Consider the following 17,743-nt stretch of genomic DNA (forward strand, 5'->3'; position numbering starts at 1 on the left):
CTCAGATGACGTTCCCGTGATTTTAATTTACAGAGGGAGTTTATTTCTTTTAAGATTTCAAGCTATCACATTGATCATATCTCATTAACAACACTTTCTTTTGGGGCTTGAAATGCTATCCAATTGTAGGTTAAATTTTCATTTTATCTTATTCCCTATGAACTCCCCCAAGTAATCGAATTCCTTAAATCCAACTTGAGCATTATATGCTTCACCATATGTCAGCAACCAACTGCCATAATCTAAGACCAAGGTGGACATTGTGATTCCTCTACAGTATGAAGTCTATATTTGAACAAAATATTATCTGATAACCCTTGGAGTTAATTCTCGATACTCTGTGAATTTAAAATATTACTCATTAAACCCATGGAGCTTGAAACATGATCAAATACAGATTGTACCCGTATAAAGCCAAAGGAACAGTAGGAATCATGAAAAGACAGTTGGTTCAGTCAGCCGTAGGCTATTCCAAAGACCAACAATTAATTAGGTTGCCTTTAGCACCTCCTCCAACTCCCTAGGGAGACATTACAAAGTAGGGACAAAGTGTTTTAGGCCTAGGTTTGGAAATATTTCATACTTTACAGATTCAAACTTAGTAATGTTAGTTTAAACAATGACATTGTACAATTTCCACATTTCTAAAATGATTTTAGAAATTTCTAAATTTTAAAATTTAAAACTCTAGAAATTCAGAATTGGGTATTATTTAAGTTAGGCTGAAGTTTACATTTCCATTACCCATACTGCAGAGATAGTTCAATGATTCGAATCAAGATTTTATATTCCAAGGTTGTGCAGCTAGTGATTTAAGTGACGTGAGAGGGTGTGCTAAACATTCTCGGCCTCAATTTTCTCTACCTCAGAATCAGTGGTACAGATTAAGTGAGTTTTTTTAGATCTAATTCTAGTCCTTCATAAATCCAAAAAGAAAAAAAATCATAAGCAAAACATATTATACTTTCATCAGATTGCTTTGGATTTGATAATTTTAGACAATTGTAGGCAAATCCAAATAAGAAGACTGTTTAAATATATTTTAGTTAATTAATTAATTAATTAATTAATCAATCAATCTATTTACTTTTGGTAAGAACACTTAACATGAGATCTACTCTCAAAATAATTTTAAGTGTACAAAAGAGTATTGGTATCTATGTGGGCAGTACTGTATATTAGATCTCTAGAATTTATTTATAACTGAAATTTTACAAATTTTGAATAGAAATTTCCCTCTTCCCTGTTCGCCCAGCTCCTGGCAAGTACCATTCTATTCTTTGCTACTATGAGTTTGACTACCTTAGATACCTCATCTAAGTAGAAAAAATGCAGTGTGTTTCTTACAGTGATTGCGTTATTTCACTTGGCATAATTGTCCTTAAGTTTCATCCATTTTGTCATAAATAGCAAAATTTTCTTTTTTTGTAAGGCTGAATAATAATCCATTTTATGTACACACTACCTTTTTTTGTATCCATTCAGCTGTTGATGAACATTAAGTTTATTTCCATATCTTGGCTATTGTGAATAATGCTCTAATGAACATAGGAGTGCTTATATTTCAAGACTGGACTTCAATTCTTTGAGATAAATGTCCAGAAGTGGGATTGCTAGATCATATGGTAACTCTATTTTTAATTTTTTGAGGAACCTCATACTGTTTGATATAGCAGTTGCACCAATTTCACTCCCTAAAACAGTGTTCAAATGTTTTAATTTCTCTCCATCTTTGCAAATATATGTCTTTTTTTGATAATAGGCATTCTGACAGGTGTGAAATGCAATTTCATTTGGTTTTGATTTGGATTTCCACGATTATTAGTGATGCTGAGTATTTTTTTTTCATATCTCTGGTGCCCATTTGTATGTCTTCCATGGAAAAATGTCTGTTCAGATTCTTTGCCCATTTTTTAAAAATCTGATTATTGGGGACATTTGCTACTGAGTTGCAGAAGTTCTTTATGTATTTGGAAAGTAACCATTTATCCATTGGTATATTATGCAAATATTTTCTCCCATTCCACAGGTTGCTTTTTTATTGAAGTATATTTGATTTATAACATTATATTAGTTTTAGGTATATGGCATAATGATTCAATATTTCTACAGACTATATTCCATTAAAATTTATCACAAGATAATTGTTATATTTCGCTGTGCTGTACAACATATCCTTGATTATCTATTTTATGCATTGTAGTTTGTATCTCTCATTCCCTTACCCCTGTCTTGTCCCTCCTCCTTCCTTTTCCCAACTGGTAACCATTAGTTTGTTTTCTCTATCTGTGACTCTGTTCTTATTTTGATATATATATATATATATATATATATATATATATATATATATATATATATATATATATATATGTTAGGTTTTTTTTTAGATTCTACATCTAAGTGACATCATACAGTATTTGTCTTTCTCTGTCTGACTTATTTCACTAAGCATGATGTTCTCTAGGTCCATTCACATTGCTACAAGTGGCAGAATTTCATTATTTTTTCCATTATTTTTTATAACTGAATAATATTCCATTATATATATATCTATATACCTATATATATATATCTATATTTATCTCCCATCTTCTTTATCTATTCATTTGTCAATGAGTACTTGACTTACTTCCATGTCTTGAATATTGTAAACACTGCTGCTATGAACATTGGGGTTCATATATCTTTTTAGATTAGTGTTTTGTTTTTCTTCCAGATATATACCCAGGAGTGCAATTGATGGATCATATGGTAGTTCTGTTTTTAAATTTTTGAGCAACCTCCATACTGATTTCCATAGTGGCTGTACCAATTTCCATTCCCGTCAACAGTGTACAAAGTTTCCCTTTTCCCTATATCCTCAACAAACTTTCTTATTTGTATTCTTTATGTTTATAGCCATTCTGACAGGTGTGAGGTAATATCTCATTATTCTTTTGATCTGCATTTCTCTAAGAGTTAACAATGCTGAGCATCTTTTTATATGCCTGTTATTCATCTGTATGTCTTTGAAAAAATGTCTATGTAGGTTTTCTGTCCATTTTTTTTTATTTGATTGGGTTTTTTGACGTTGAATTGTATGAGCTGTTTATATATTTTGGATATTAACTTCTTCTTGGTGATACTATTTTATTTTATTCCATACATTGTCTTTTTTGTTTTGTCAATGGTTTCCTTTGCTGTGCAAAAGCTTTTTAGTTTAATTAGGTGCCATCTGTTTATTTTTGCTTTTATTTCTTTGGCTGTGGGAGACGTCAAAAAAAATGCTGTGATTCGTATCAAAGACTATTCTGCTTATATTCTTTTCTAAGAGTTTTATGGTTTCAGGACTTATATTTAGGTCTTTAATCAATTTTGAAGGTTTTTTTGTACATTGTGTGAATATATGTCCTAATATCATTGTTTTACACGTGGCTGTCCTGTTTACCCAGCACCGCTTATTGAAGAGACTATCTTTTCTCCATTGTATATACTTGCCTCTTTTGTCATAGATTAATTTGCCATAGTTGTGTGAGTTTATTTCTGAACTATTTATTCCATTGATCAATGTGTCTGTTTTTCTGCCAGTACTATGCTCTCTTGATTACTTTTGTAGCTTTGTAGTATAAACTAAAGACTGGAAGGGTTATGCCTCCAGCTTTATTCTTTCTCCTTCTTGCAGTTTGGGAAGTTTCCAGCCATAATTTCCTTAAATATATTTTTGATCTCTTTCAACTTGGGTTGTTATTAGTATTATTCCCATATCTTGGCTATTATAAATAATGCTACAATAAACATAGGGGTACATATGTCTTTTCAAATTAGTGTTTCCATATTCTTTGAAATGCACTATAAGTAGGATAGTTCTATTCTTGATTTTTCTGAGGAATCTCCATGCTGCTTTCCATACCAGCTGAACAAATTTACATTGTACTAACATTATATGAGAGTTCCCTTTTCCCCACATCCTCACCAACACCTGTAACTTGTCTTTTTGATAATAGCCAATTCTGACAGGTGTGTTCAGATTGTGGTTTTTAGTTTGCATTTCCCTGATAATTAGTGAAGTTGAACATTGTAAGATATGCCTGTTGGCCATCTGTATGCCTTTTTTTAGAAAAAATGTCTATTCAAGTCCTTTGCCCATTTTTAAAATTGGGTTGCTTTTTGTTGTTGTTGAGTTTTAGGTGTCCTTTGTATATTTTGAACATTAACTCCTTACAAGATCTATACTTTGCAATTATCTTCTTCCATTTGGTAGGTTGTCTTTTTGTTTTATTGATGGTTTCTTTTGCTGTGTGCAGAAGTTTTTAGTTTGATGTAATCTCATTTGTTTATATTTGATTTTTATCTCCCTTGCTTGAGGAGTCATCTCCAGAAAGATATTGCTCAGATTTATGTCAAAGAGCATACTGCCTATCTTTTCTTCTAGAAGTTTTGCAGTTTCAGTCTCACAGTCAAGTTTTTAATCCATTTTGAGTTAATTTTTGTGCATGGTGTGAGATAGTGGTCTAGTTTAATTTTTTTTATATGTTGCTGTCTGGTTTTCCCAACTGTCCAGTTTTCCCAACACAAGTTATTGGAAAGAATATACTTCCTGAATTGTATATTCCTTGCTCCTTTGTCATAAATTAATTTTCTATATGTATGGTTTTATTTCTGGGCTCTAAATCCTGTTCCATTGATTGATAGATGTTTTTCTGCAAATACCATGCTACTTTGATTACTATAGCTTTGTAATATAGTTTGAAATCAGGGTACATAATATCTTCAGCTTTTGTTCTTTTTTCTCAGGATTACTTTGGCTTTTCCAGTTCTTTTGTGGTTCCATAGGAATTTCAGAATTTTTTGCTCTATATCTGTGAAAAATGTCACTGGTATGTCAGTAGGGATTGCATTGAATTTGTAGATTGCTTTAGGTAATATGGATATTTTAACACTGTTAATTCTTCCAGTCTATGAACACAGAATATATTTCCATTTCTTTGTGTCTTCTTCAATTTCTTTCAACAGTGCATATAATTTTCAGTGTACAGGTATTTTACCTCCTTGGTTAAATTTATTCCTTAGATACTTTATTCTTTTTTATGACTGTAAATTGGATTTTTAAAAATTTTCTATTAATGCTGGTTCATTATTAGCATATAGAAATGCAATAGATTTATGTATATTGATTTTGTATCTTGCAACATCATTGTGCTTGTTTATTATTTTTAACAACATTTTTTTTTTTGGTGGAGTCTTCAGGGTTTTCTATATATAAAATCATGTAATTTGCAAAGAGTGACAGTTTTACTTCTTGCTTTACAATTAGGATACATTTTATTTATTTTTCTTGCATAATTCCTCTGACTAGGACTTTCACTACTATGTTGAATGGGAGTGTCAAGAGCATGCATCCTTGTCTTGTTCCTGAACTTAGAGGGATAACTTTCAATTTTTCACTATTGAGTGTGATGTTAGCTGTGATTTTTTTCATGTATGGCTTTTGTTATGTTGAGGTCTGTCCCTTCTATACCACTTCATTGACGATTTTTATCATAAATGGATGTTGAATCTTGTCAAATGCTTTTTCTGTATCTAATGAGATGATCATGTGGTTTTTTATCCTTCATTTTGTTAATGAAGTGTATTACATTGATTGATTTTTGGATGTTGAACTACCCTTATATCCTTGGAATAAAACCCAGTTGATCATGATGTATAATTATATTTATGTATTGTTGCATTTGGTTTGCTAACATTTTGTTCAAGTTTTCTACATCTATGTTCATCAGAGATAATAGTCTGTAATTGTGTATGTGTGTGTGTTGTCTTTGGTTTTGGTATTAAGGTAATCTTGGCTTCATAAAATAAGTTAGAAAGCATCCCACATCTTCTATTTTTTGGAATAGCTTTAGAAAGATATTAAATATTACTTAAATGTTTGGTAGAATTCACCTATGAAGCCATCTGGTCTTTGATTTTTTTATTGGGGGGATGCTTTTTCATTACTGTTTTCATCTCTGTAGTATTGATTGGTCTACTCAGATTTTTTTTTATTTCTTCATGATTTAGTCTTGGAACGTTGTATAAATTCTAAGAATTTGTCCACTTTTTCTAGGTTGTTCAATTTGTTGGTGTATCACTGTTCATAATATTATCTTACAATGCTTTGTATTTCTGTGGTGTCCATTGCTATGTCCTTTTTTTCATTTCTGCTTTTATTTATCAGAGTTTTCACTCTCTCTCTCTCTCTCTCTCTCTCTCCCTCTCTCTCTCTTTTAGTGAGTCTGGCTAATAGTTTGCCAACTTTGTTTATCTTTTCAAAGAACCACCTCTTAGTTTCATTGTTTCTATTGTCTTTTTAGTCTCTATGATATTTATTTCTGCTCTGATCTTTATTATTTCCTTTTTTCTACTAATTTTGGATTTTGTTTATTAATCTTTTATAGTTCCTCTGGGTGCAAGTTAGATTGTTTATTTGAGATTTTTCTTGTTTCATGGAGTACATCTGCATTGCTACAAAATTCCCTCTTAGTACAGATTAGTATGTCTTATTTTCATTTCATTTGTCTTCGGGTGATTATTGATTTCTACTTTGATTCTTTGTTCACCCAACATTTGTCCAGTAGAATGTTTTTAGTCTCCACATATTTGTGATTCTTCCAGTTTTCTTCTTATAGTTGATTTCTATTTTAATACTTTGTGATTGGAAAAGATGGTTGATATAATTTCAATCTTCTTAAATTTGTTGAGACTTGTTTTCTGCCTCAATAGATAGTGTATCCTTGAGAATGTTCATGTACACCTGAGAAGGATGTGTATTCTCCTGCATTTGGATGGAATGTTCTGTACAAATCTATCAAATCCATCTGGTCTAATGTTTTACTAAAGACCACTGTTTCCTTGTTGACTTTCTGTCTAGATGATCTATCCATTGATGTAAGTGGATTAGTCCCCTTCTATTATTGTGTTGCTATCAGTGTCTCCCTTTAGGTCTGCTGATATTTCCTTTATGTATTTAGGTACTCTTATGTTAGGATGTTAGGATGTTAGGTGCATATATATTTATCATTATTATGACATCTTGATGAATTGTACCCCTTTATAATTATATGATGTCCCTTTTTGTCTTTTTTTTAACTTTAAGTCTATTTTGTCTGACATGAATATGACTACACCCACTTTATTTGGCTGCCATTTGCTTGCATTCCATACTTTCACCTTGAGTCTATGTTTGTTTTTAAAGCTAAGTAGGTCTCTTGGAGACAGCATATAGTTGGCTTTTATTTTTTAACACACCCAGTCACTTTGTGCCTTGATTGTTCAATCCATTAAACATTTCAATCCATTTATATTTAGGAAGATTAATGATAAAGGAGGACTTAGTACTGTTGTTTTATCTTTTGTATTATTTCTTTTTTCTTTTGATTCTGTCTGCCATTTTGATTTGGTGGTTTTTCTATGATATTTTTCTTAGTTTCCTCTTTTTTTATGTTTTGTATCTCTGCTCTATGTTTATGTTTTGTGGTCACCCTGGGGTTTGTATAAAACATCTCATAGGTAAAAGAGTCCCTTTTCTGCTGATAGTATCTTATCTTCATTTACCTATACAAGTTCTATCTTTTCCCTTTTCCCTTTTATGTTTTTTGTTTTCTCAAATTAACTCTTCTTATATTGTGAGTTTATTACCAAACTAAAATAACTATAGCTATTTTTCTGTTTCTCCCCACCCTCAACCTTTATGCTATAATAAAGTATTTAAAAACTTACTCTGATAAAGAGTTGCAATTTTCTATTTCTGTCTATTTATCACTTTATTCAAAGTTTTATGTACTCTTATATTTTTGTTTCCGATAGAAGAGTTCCTTTTACCATTTCTTGTAAGTCAGGTTCAGTGTGGATGAACTCCCTCAGTTTTTTTTGTTTATTTGTTTGTTTGTTTTTTTTTTTGTCTGGCAAAGCCCTTATTTCTCCTTTATATCTGAATGATAACTTTACAAGATAGAGTATTCTTGGGTGTCACTTTTTATCTTTCAGTATTTTGAGAATGTCTTTCCACTCCCTCCTGGCCTGTAGAGTTTCTGCTGAGAAATTTAAAGATAGCCTGTTGGGAGTTCCTTTGTACGTTACCATCCTTTTCTCCCTGGTTTTGTCATCAACTTTTGACTATTTTAATATTATGTGTCTTGGAGAAAGTCTTTTTTGCATTGAGGTAATTAGCCTCATGAATTTGTATTTCCACTTCCCTTCCCCAAGTTCAGGAAATTTTCAGCTATTATTTTTTAAGTAAACTCCTTGTTCCCTTCTCCCTCTCTTCTCCTACTGGTATATCCATTACCCTGATGTCGCCATTCCTGAAAGAGTTGGATCTATCATAAAATTTCCTCATTCTTTTTTAGATCTTAATTATCTCTTCTCTACTATTTGTACCATGTCTAAGTTTCTATCTTTGAGCTCACTAATTCTCTCTTCCGTATAATCTGTTCTATTTCCAGTGCTTTCTAATGCATTCTTCATCTCATTTGAGTTCTTCAGTTACTGAATTTATGGGTTTTTGTTTAAGAGTTTCAATCTCTTAGGTAAAGTATTTCTTCTGTTCATTAATTTTGTTCCTGAGTGTATTAAACTGCATTTCTGATTTTGTTTGTTTGTAGCTCATTGAGTTTATTCATGACAGATATTTTGAAATCTTATCTGTTAAATCACAATATTCCATGACTTTACATTTTCTTTCTTCTTGTCTTTTTTCTTTCTTTCTTTCTTTCTTTCTTTCTTTCTTTCTTTCTTTCTTTCTTTCTTTCTTTCTTTCTTTCTTTCTTTTTCTTTCTTTCTTTCTTTTTTTTTTCTTTCTTTCTTTCTTTCTTTCTTTCTTTCTTTCTTTCTTTCTTTCTTTCTTTCTTTCTTTCTTTCTTTCTTTCTTTCTTTCTTTCTTTCTTTCTTTCTTTCTTTCTTTCTTTCTTTCTTTCTTTCCTCCCTTCCTTCCTTCCTTCCTTCTTTCTTTCTTTCCTTCTTTCTTTCTGTTTTTTGTGGCATAGTGCTACTGTGGTTCTTCATGGTACTTAATGAATTGTTCCTCTGCTGGCACATTTGAAGTCAATGGCAGGTAAGAAATTAGAGTTATTTCTTTTCTTTTCTGATACATGGTGATATAGCACATATTTTTGGTTTTTCTTACCTAAGGTGCTTCTGGTTCTATTTGAGAGTTTTCACTTTTCAGCCTCCACTATCTCTAAAGAGGTTTGGCTCTGTGCTTTCCTTATCATTTCTTATGCTTACAGGGTCATTGCTATCTTACTTCTGCAAGAGCCACTGTCATCACTAGGATGTGGGCTCTTCCCTTACCTCCAAGATCCCCCAGAGTCAGAGTCCATCACTGTGGGAGAGGGGTATGGTGCAGGAGGAGCCAGGGTTATGCAGGTGCCATTACTATGTCAGGTGCTATATGGTTTGTGGACTTCACCACTGTGAAAGCTGGGGTGGAGACTGGGGTTGTGGGTGCCTCAGCAGCTGGAAGGATGGGGTCCCAGGCCCCATTGGTGCTGCTGCCCAGTTACCTGTGGCTGTGGATGCTGCTGCATTTGGGAAGCTGGAATTGTGTATGGTATCTCCCCTGCTGCTGAAGTTCTCTAAAGCTGTGGGGTCAGCTCTGTGGTCAGAGGGCCTGGAATGCAGGCAGCGACTCCACTGTTTCCTCAGTTCTGTCCCCTTTATGTGTTCTAGTCCACCTACATTTAGATGTACTAATATGTGGAGTTCTATAGTGTCCTGATGTGTTGGACTGAGGCAACTTTGTCGAGATGTGGCTGTTTTACTAGTTGGGGATTGAAAAGGGTAGAGAGGGATAGCTTTATATTCTGCCACGTTGTTGACATCACTCTTGAGCAAAATTTATTGTGTAGTATTTTTTGCTGGAACTTTTTTCCATTTATGTACTTAAAATTATAAAATCTCGTCTTACAATTTCCACAATTTGTATTTATCTGAAGTTTCTACAATTGGCCTGATTATATGCAATAATGTACTTCACTGATTCAACCAATATGCTTTGAATATCTATTATATGCCAGGCAAAATACTTGAAAATAAGGGTATAGAACTGAATACAAGAGACAAAAATTTTGTTTTCATGGAGCTTATATTCTTGCATAGCTTCTTTTTGTGTATTAAGTACAAATTGTATTGAATTATTAAAAGATTTAACAAATTACATTATTTATTTAGAACATTTGAAATGATCTTCTGATTATAACATGCATTAAATTATGAAATTATCAATGTTCAACCTTCATATGGTTCAACTTAATACATGAAAAAACAACCTTTATTTTATGTATCTTGATTCCTATAGACTCATAGAATTGAAGTGCCAACAGAATAATCTGAATATGTAAGGGGATGGTTTCAAGCACTCCAAACATAGGTAGTCAGTGACACATACATTGTGATAAGAGAATAAATATTTTTTGTTCCCAAATATGTTGTATTCCAGTCTGTCACAGACTTCATAAGGCTGTGAAATAGAGTTTAACTAATTAAGGCATTATACTACCTTTAAGTGGCCAGGGGATGGAGGATAATATCTCAGCTGGGCTTTATCATTTTTAGTGATTTTAAAATATTTTTCTCCTTAGAAGTAGAATTCTGTCTGCTTTTGAAAGTAAATGTTACATGGAGGTCTCGATTTATAAACAAATTAAAAGCAGAACTACTTTATTTCAAGGAGAAGATAAAGTTTCAGAGTTGTGCTTCTTCATCCAACTTTCTTACTACCCCCCATAGTAATGACTAAGATACTCCTATAGTATGTAGAACACAGAAAATCATGTGCTTTTTTCTTTTTTTTTTTTAGTGACTAACAAAAGGAATTTAAGATTAGGTTAACATCTACTAGATACATTTAGGTACATTTTTAACGTAATTCTAAAAACAATTGTGCAAGGTATAATTATTCTTATTTAACAGATGAGGAACTGATGCTCAGAGGTTAATTAAATTGCCTTCAGTTAAATAACTAGTAGGTGGTGGATCTGGGAGTCAAACTCTTACCTATCTGACTCTAACACCTGAGGCCAATTCACACAACACAGTTTATCTAATGTTATGCAGAAGAGAACAAGTACAGAGAATTTAGGGTATAGGTTTAGTAACTTTGACCACTTAAAACATTTGGTATTTTAAAGTGCTCTCCCAGAACTGATACAAAATCCTGATGTGAAAAAGGGGAGAGTATGAATCAGCACAGAAGAGAAAGTTTAGAAAAACAGAGAGTATTTGGTACAGAAATGCCAACAAATTGGATGCCTGAAAGGAAAAGGCAAGAACAAACTGGTAAATATCAAAAAGGGCTTTCATTGTATAAATATACCACAGCCATAAAAAATAACAAAACAATGTCATTTGCAGTAACATGGATTGACAAGGAGTTTGTCATTCTAACTGAAGCCAGAAAGAGAAAGAAAATACCATATGATGTCACTTATTTGTGGAATCTAACAAAACAAAACAAAACAAGCAAACAAATTATTTACAAAACAGAAGCAGACTTACAGACATAGAAAACAAAATTATGGTTACCAGTGGGGAAAGGGAGTGGGAAGGGATAAATTGGGATTTGCAGATATGAACTACTGTATATAAAATAGATAAACAACTTCATACTGTATAGCACAAGGAACTATATTCAATATCTTGTAGTAAATTATGGTGAAAAAGAATATGAAAATGAATATATGTATGTTCATGTATGACTGAAGCATTATGCTGTACACCAGAAATTGACACATTGTACACTGCCTATACTTCAATAAAAAATATATATACATAAAGGGTTTTCAAATGTTTATAAAATTTTTGACATAGAAACCTTAATGAAAAAGATTTCTTGCAAAGGAAATCTGCCTCATATAACAGGGACTGTCATGTCAGAGTTCATTGGGTTCCAGACCTTTTAAGTCAGAGTATTTATAGAAGAGGTAGATTTATCCATGAAGCCAACTAAGCTTAGGTTCATTTGCATATGCACCTTCCAAATATATGGGCATGGTCCTAGAACTATATTCATAAGGTTATTTTTTTATTTTATTGAATTTATGAAAACCACAATCAATTAGGATATCTGTATTTCCACTGTGACTTCCCCTCCACAATATTTTTCATGTTGAATAAAGTTGGAGAGCTCACAGGCATTTTTGATATCTGGTTAAGGGAAACTACAACTGGAGATACATCTAATTTGGGTTTGGTGGGATTTATCTGTGCAGTTTTTATTCATTTTTGGTGAAATTATTGCTAGCTATCCTAGAGTACTCCCAATGCTATTCTATGGGTTCAACCAATATCCTTACATGAAGGTGCCTGGTCAAATTTCATATACAATTAACATGTAGGGAAAAAAAAGTATTATTCAAGAGTTACATAAACAAAATGTCAGAATAGGCAGCTCCAAATGTCTGTTCTTTCACAGAAATATCAAAAAACAAGAATAGACTGTCAGAATAAACTTTTTCAGATCCCTGGAAAGCATTCAAAGATTTACAGCAACCAAGCAAATGTTACATCAAGGAAAAGACAACTTAAAATGCTCCTGGCATTCAAGGAAATCTCTGTCAAAACAGTTGAATACAAGCTAAAGGACGAGATAATTTGGTGACCACACATGACAAAAAATAAAACTTCTACAAAAATAGCTTGGAAAAATTACTAAATAAATGGCTGGCTATACCCTTCAACAGTTAAATAACTGCTGGGATAGGGAGGAACCGTAGGGGTAGGGAGAAAATCTGTTTTACCACATTATACAACTAATAACCAATTTTTGACCAAAAAAAATCACAGAACATACAAAGAAACAGCAAAGTATGAACTACTTAAAGGAAAAATAATTGATAGAAACCATTCCTGAGAAAATTCAGACATTGGACCTAGTAGACAAACACTTTAAATGAACTGTCTTAAATATACTTGAACATAGGATAACCATTGAAGAGCTAAAGGAGACTGCAGGTGAAGAACTAAAGGAAACCAGGGAAAATATGGATGAACAAAATGAGAATACCAATGAACAGTAGAAATGATAAGAAGGAACCATATATAAATTCTGGAGCTGAAGAGGACGGTAACCAAAATTTTTTAAAAAATCACTAGGTATAGTCAGCAACAAATTTGAGCAGGCGGAAGAAAGTAATAGCAGATTTAAAGATAGAATAATTGAATCTGTTCAGGTTAAGGGGCAAAATGAAAAAAAAAAGTAGAGACTAAGGCATTTGTGGGAAAACATCAAATGAACCAGCATACACATTATGAGTCTCAGAAATAAGAGAGAAAAGGGAAGAAAGAATATTTAAAGAAATAATGGCTTAAAACTTCCCACATTTGATGAAAGACATGAAACTATACTTCCAAGATGCTCAACAAACTGCAATAGGATAAACTCAAAGAGATCCACACAGAGACCTATTGTAATCACACTGTCAAAAGACAAAAACAAAGAGAGACTCATGTGAATAGTAAGAGGAGCCTCAATAAGATTAGCAAGCTTATTTCCGTCAGAAACTGTGGAGGCCAAAAAGCACTGAGATGATACATTTAAAGTGCTGAATGATTAAAAAGAAAAATCTGTTAACCAATAATTCTGTATCTGCAAAAATTATCCTTGAAAGATAAAGGAGAAATTAAAACATTACTATATAAACAAAAGCTGAGGGAATATACCTACCTTGCAAGAAATACTTAAGGGAGTACTTCAGATTGAAATGAAAGGACATCAGACAATAACTCAAAGCCATACTAAGTAACAAAAATTTCCAGTAAAGGTAACTACTAAAGTAAATATGCAAGCCAATGTTATTGTATTTTTGGTTTGTAAAACCACTTTTTATTTCCCACATCACCTAAAAGACAAATGCACAAAAATATATAAATATATGTTATTGAGCACAGGAAGTATAAATATGTAGTTTGTGACAACAGCAACATAACGGGGAATGAGCTGTATTAGAAGAGAATTTTTGTATGCTGATTAAATTAAATTGCTATTACTTTAAACTAATTTGTTATAAATTTAGGTTGTTAATTATAATCCTTATGGTAACCACTAAGAAAATATCTTTTAAAATATACATAAATGTAAATGAAAAAGGAATAAAAATGATACACTCAACACTATTAATAATTAGGGAAATTCATATTATAACCACAATGAAGCATCATTTCATGCCCACTGAGATCACTGTAATTAGAAAGAAGTAATAACAGAAAATAACAAGTGTTAAGAGAGGATGTGGGAAAATGGGAACTTTCATACTTTGCCAGTGGGAATGTGAAATGGTGCAACTTCTATGGAAAATAGTTTGGTGGTTCTTCAAAAAATTAAACATAAGATAACCATATCATCCCACTTTTCCATTCCTATGTATATACCCACAATAAGTGAAAACAGTTATTCAAACCTGTACACAAATGTTCATAACAACACTATTCACAAAAGCCAAAGTTGAAACAGTCCAATTGTCCATCAATAGATGAGTGGATAAATAAATTGTGGTATATTCATGCAATAAAATGTTATTCAGCCATATAAAAAATGAACTACTAATATGTGTTAACTATGGGGATGAACTCCCAAACATTATGCGGAGTTAAAGAAACCAGACACAAAAAAGTGACATATTGCATGGTTCCATTTATATGAAACATCTATAATAGATATACCTACAGTTACAGATGGCAGACTGGTAGTTGCCAGTGGCTAAGGGAAGGAATGAATTGGAAGAAGTTGTTTTATGACTAAAAGGTTTTACTTTAGACTGTTGGAAATGTTTTCGAACTATATAGAGGTGGAGGTTGCACAAAGCTGTAAATGTACTAAATGATGCTGAATTGCTCAAATGGGTAACTACGTGAATTTCACTTCAATAAATTAAAAAGAAATTATTTTAGAGGCATGTTACACAGTTAAGAAATAACCTTTACTTTTCTGTAGTATTCAGCTTGTTATAAATTTATGTTTATGGTGATTTATTTCCTCATCTAAACAGATCCTAATATTTATTAATTTTCAATTCTTATTTTTTATTGTTTTCCTTAAAGCAGATTCTTACAGAAGGTTTGGACACCACAAATCTACATCTTCCTGTAGAGTAATATAAAGGCATAGACAAGAGATCATCCTATATGGATGTTGTATAATACAAGAGATGATAACTTCTCAGAGAATATTTCATATTTTGTACGCCAAGGTGGCCTGAAAGCCTCTTATAAATTTCAGTGACAATACAATAATGATGTCAATAGAATGATCTCAAATCTGTCAGCTATCAGAAAAAAAACAAAGCTATACAAAATCTTTCTCAGTTTTCAGCCATGTATATACTCAGAGTGATATGATATTTAGAAGGTTTCTCTTTTAAAATCTTTGATAATTTCCCGTGAGCTAATTGTTTTTTGGCATCAGTCGTTTTCTGTACAGAGGCAGGGGGCATTGATTAAAAGAGTACAAAAAAAATCAATTTTGGAGAATCGTCTTTTTCTGAGTCACATAGCTGTTTACAGAGTTCTATAAATGTATTTCTAATAGCTGTCTGTTCAATGAAAATGTTATCTGACTCTGGTTTCCTGTTTTGGATTATTAATCACTATATAATATCTTTATAATTAGCTAGTTAATATGCTGTCTTGCTATTTCCTTTTCCCTGTTTTTTACCTTTTTATGAAATAGTGTTTCTCATTATATACAAAGGTCTAAGTGTATAATCATAAGCAAGATATGATTTTAATGACTAGAGCTGACATCTACTCTTTTCCTTTACTGCCTGACATTTTCTAAATTTATTTCTACTTACTTACTATTTACTTACTTAATTCAGTCTCTTGGGAAAAGGGTGTCATCAGAAATTTAATCATTATTGATAAACTGCATGTCGCCTTGTGTATCCAATAAAATATGTTTTACAGATTTTCCATGGTCTTTGTACACACTTTTGTCGCTGTTGTTTTCCTATTCTGGCTAGTCATTAAATGTACTCATTCATAGGCTTAGATATATATCTATTGGCACAGTTAAAAGCCTACCTAACAGTTACACCTGGTTGTACTAAGAGGTCATTCTAACGATCTAGTATAAGTAAATAAATACCGTTTGTATGTGCTTTTCTTTCATTTTGGGGGGATTGTAATTAGGCTTACTTATTTATCTATTTCATTTATATTTTAATGGAGGTACTGGGATTGAATCCAGGACCTTGTGCATGCAAAGCATGTGCTCTACCACTGAGCTATACCTTCCCCGATAATAAACCATTTGTAAAAATTTCTTCAGTTGATTTCTTGCCTACTACCTCACTGGCTGTCTCCTCTCACTCTCTTTATCCAAATACTCTTTCTTTTTCTGTTCTAAATGTTTGAGTGCTCCAGGGCAGTTTTAGGCCTTCCCAATCTACACTCACTTCCTAGGTGATCTAATCTACCCCTCATGGCTTAAAAAACACCCATTTATTTTATGAATTTCCAAATTCTTAAAATCTACATTATAATACTCAACTGCATACTCAAAACCTTGTATGTCTAACATTCATTTCAAATTTAATATATCTAGAACTGAACCTTTAGAAGGAGGTTTCTCTTTTAAAATCTTTGATAATTTCCTGTGATAATTTTCTTTCACATTTCTTCTGCCAACAATATTCCAATCCTTAGTAAGTGATATAATTATTTACTCAGGTCTTCAGTGCAAAAACATTTGGAAAAATCCTCCTTGATCTCTTCCTTTCTCCCTTAACCAAATACAGGCTAGGGGCTTTACCTTCAAAATACATCCCAAATCTGATCTCATCTCCTCCAATGCCACCACTGTAACCTGAGCCACCATCATCTCCTACTCAGAGAACTGCAAGACCTTCCCAAATGTTCTCCCATCTTTTACTCTTGACCATCTTGAAAATATAATTCTGACATAAAAATTCGACCAATTATGGTAAAATATAAGGCTTTCAGTTTCCATGACACACCAGGTTCAATTGCCATAGGTTCTTGGAATATTATTTCCTTTGCTTGAAATGCTGTTAACTCTGTTCTCCTGTTAGCAGCTATCTTTCCCTTGAATCTCAGCTCTACTTCCATAAAAAAAGGCTCCCCTGAACCTCTGAGACTACACAATCTATAGGCATATTGTGTTAAACTAAGATAGGGATAAATAAATACTCAGAAAATATCTGATCATTTAATATTTGCACCTATTTTAAGAAATAACTGAGTAAGGGATCAATATGTGTAAAAAGAAAAATCTGAAATACAGAGGTTGAATTAGCCTTTACTTTTAGTAAGTGACTTATTTGTTTATATTTTTAGTTATTAAATATCTCACAAATACTGAAATAAAGTATATAATAATATCTGCATATAAATGAGGATTTAAGATAAATAGTTTACTATATTTGCTTTAGATTTATTATGTTAAAGCAACAGAAGTAGAGATAAATAGTATGTCATGGAATGAAGAGTACGATCAGGTCAATCAGTTCTCCCACTTCCATCTCCAAAAGTAATCCTATTGAAAGAGAAGTGTGTCATTTTTGTCTCCCCACGATTGAACCTCCATCATGTTTTGTAAGTTCAAACCCAAAGGTGTATGTTTCTTTAATTATAACTGATCACAGACAAAATATCATCCTAGGTATCTATGACAATGCATGGATTCCCGGGACAATTAAGGAACCCTTAACATTTAGAATACACAACTTACACATTATATATTATCCTTAAACTTTACAAGATTATAAAATTA

The sequence above is a fragment of the Camelus bactrianus genome, chromosome X (genome assembly GCF_048773025.1).
Source record: "Camelus bactrianus isolate YW-2024 breed Bactrian camel chromosome X, ASM4877302v1, whole genome shotgun sequence".
NCBI classification, from domain to species: Eukaryota; Metazoa; Chordata; class Mammalia; order Artiodactyla; family Camelidae; genus Camelus; species Camelus bactrianus.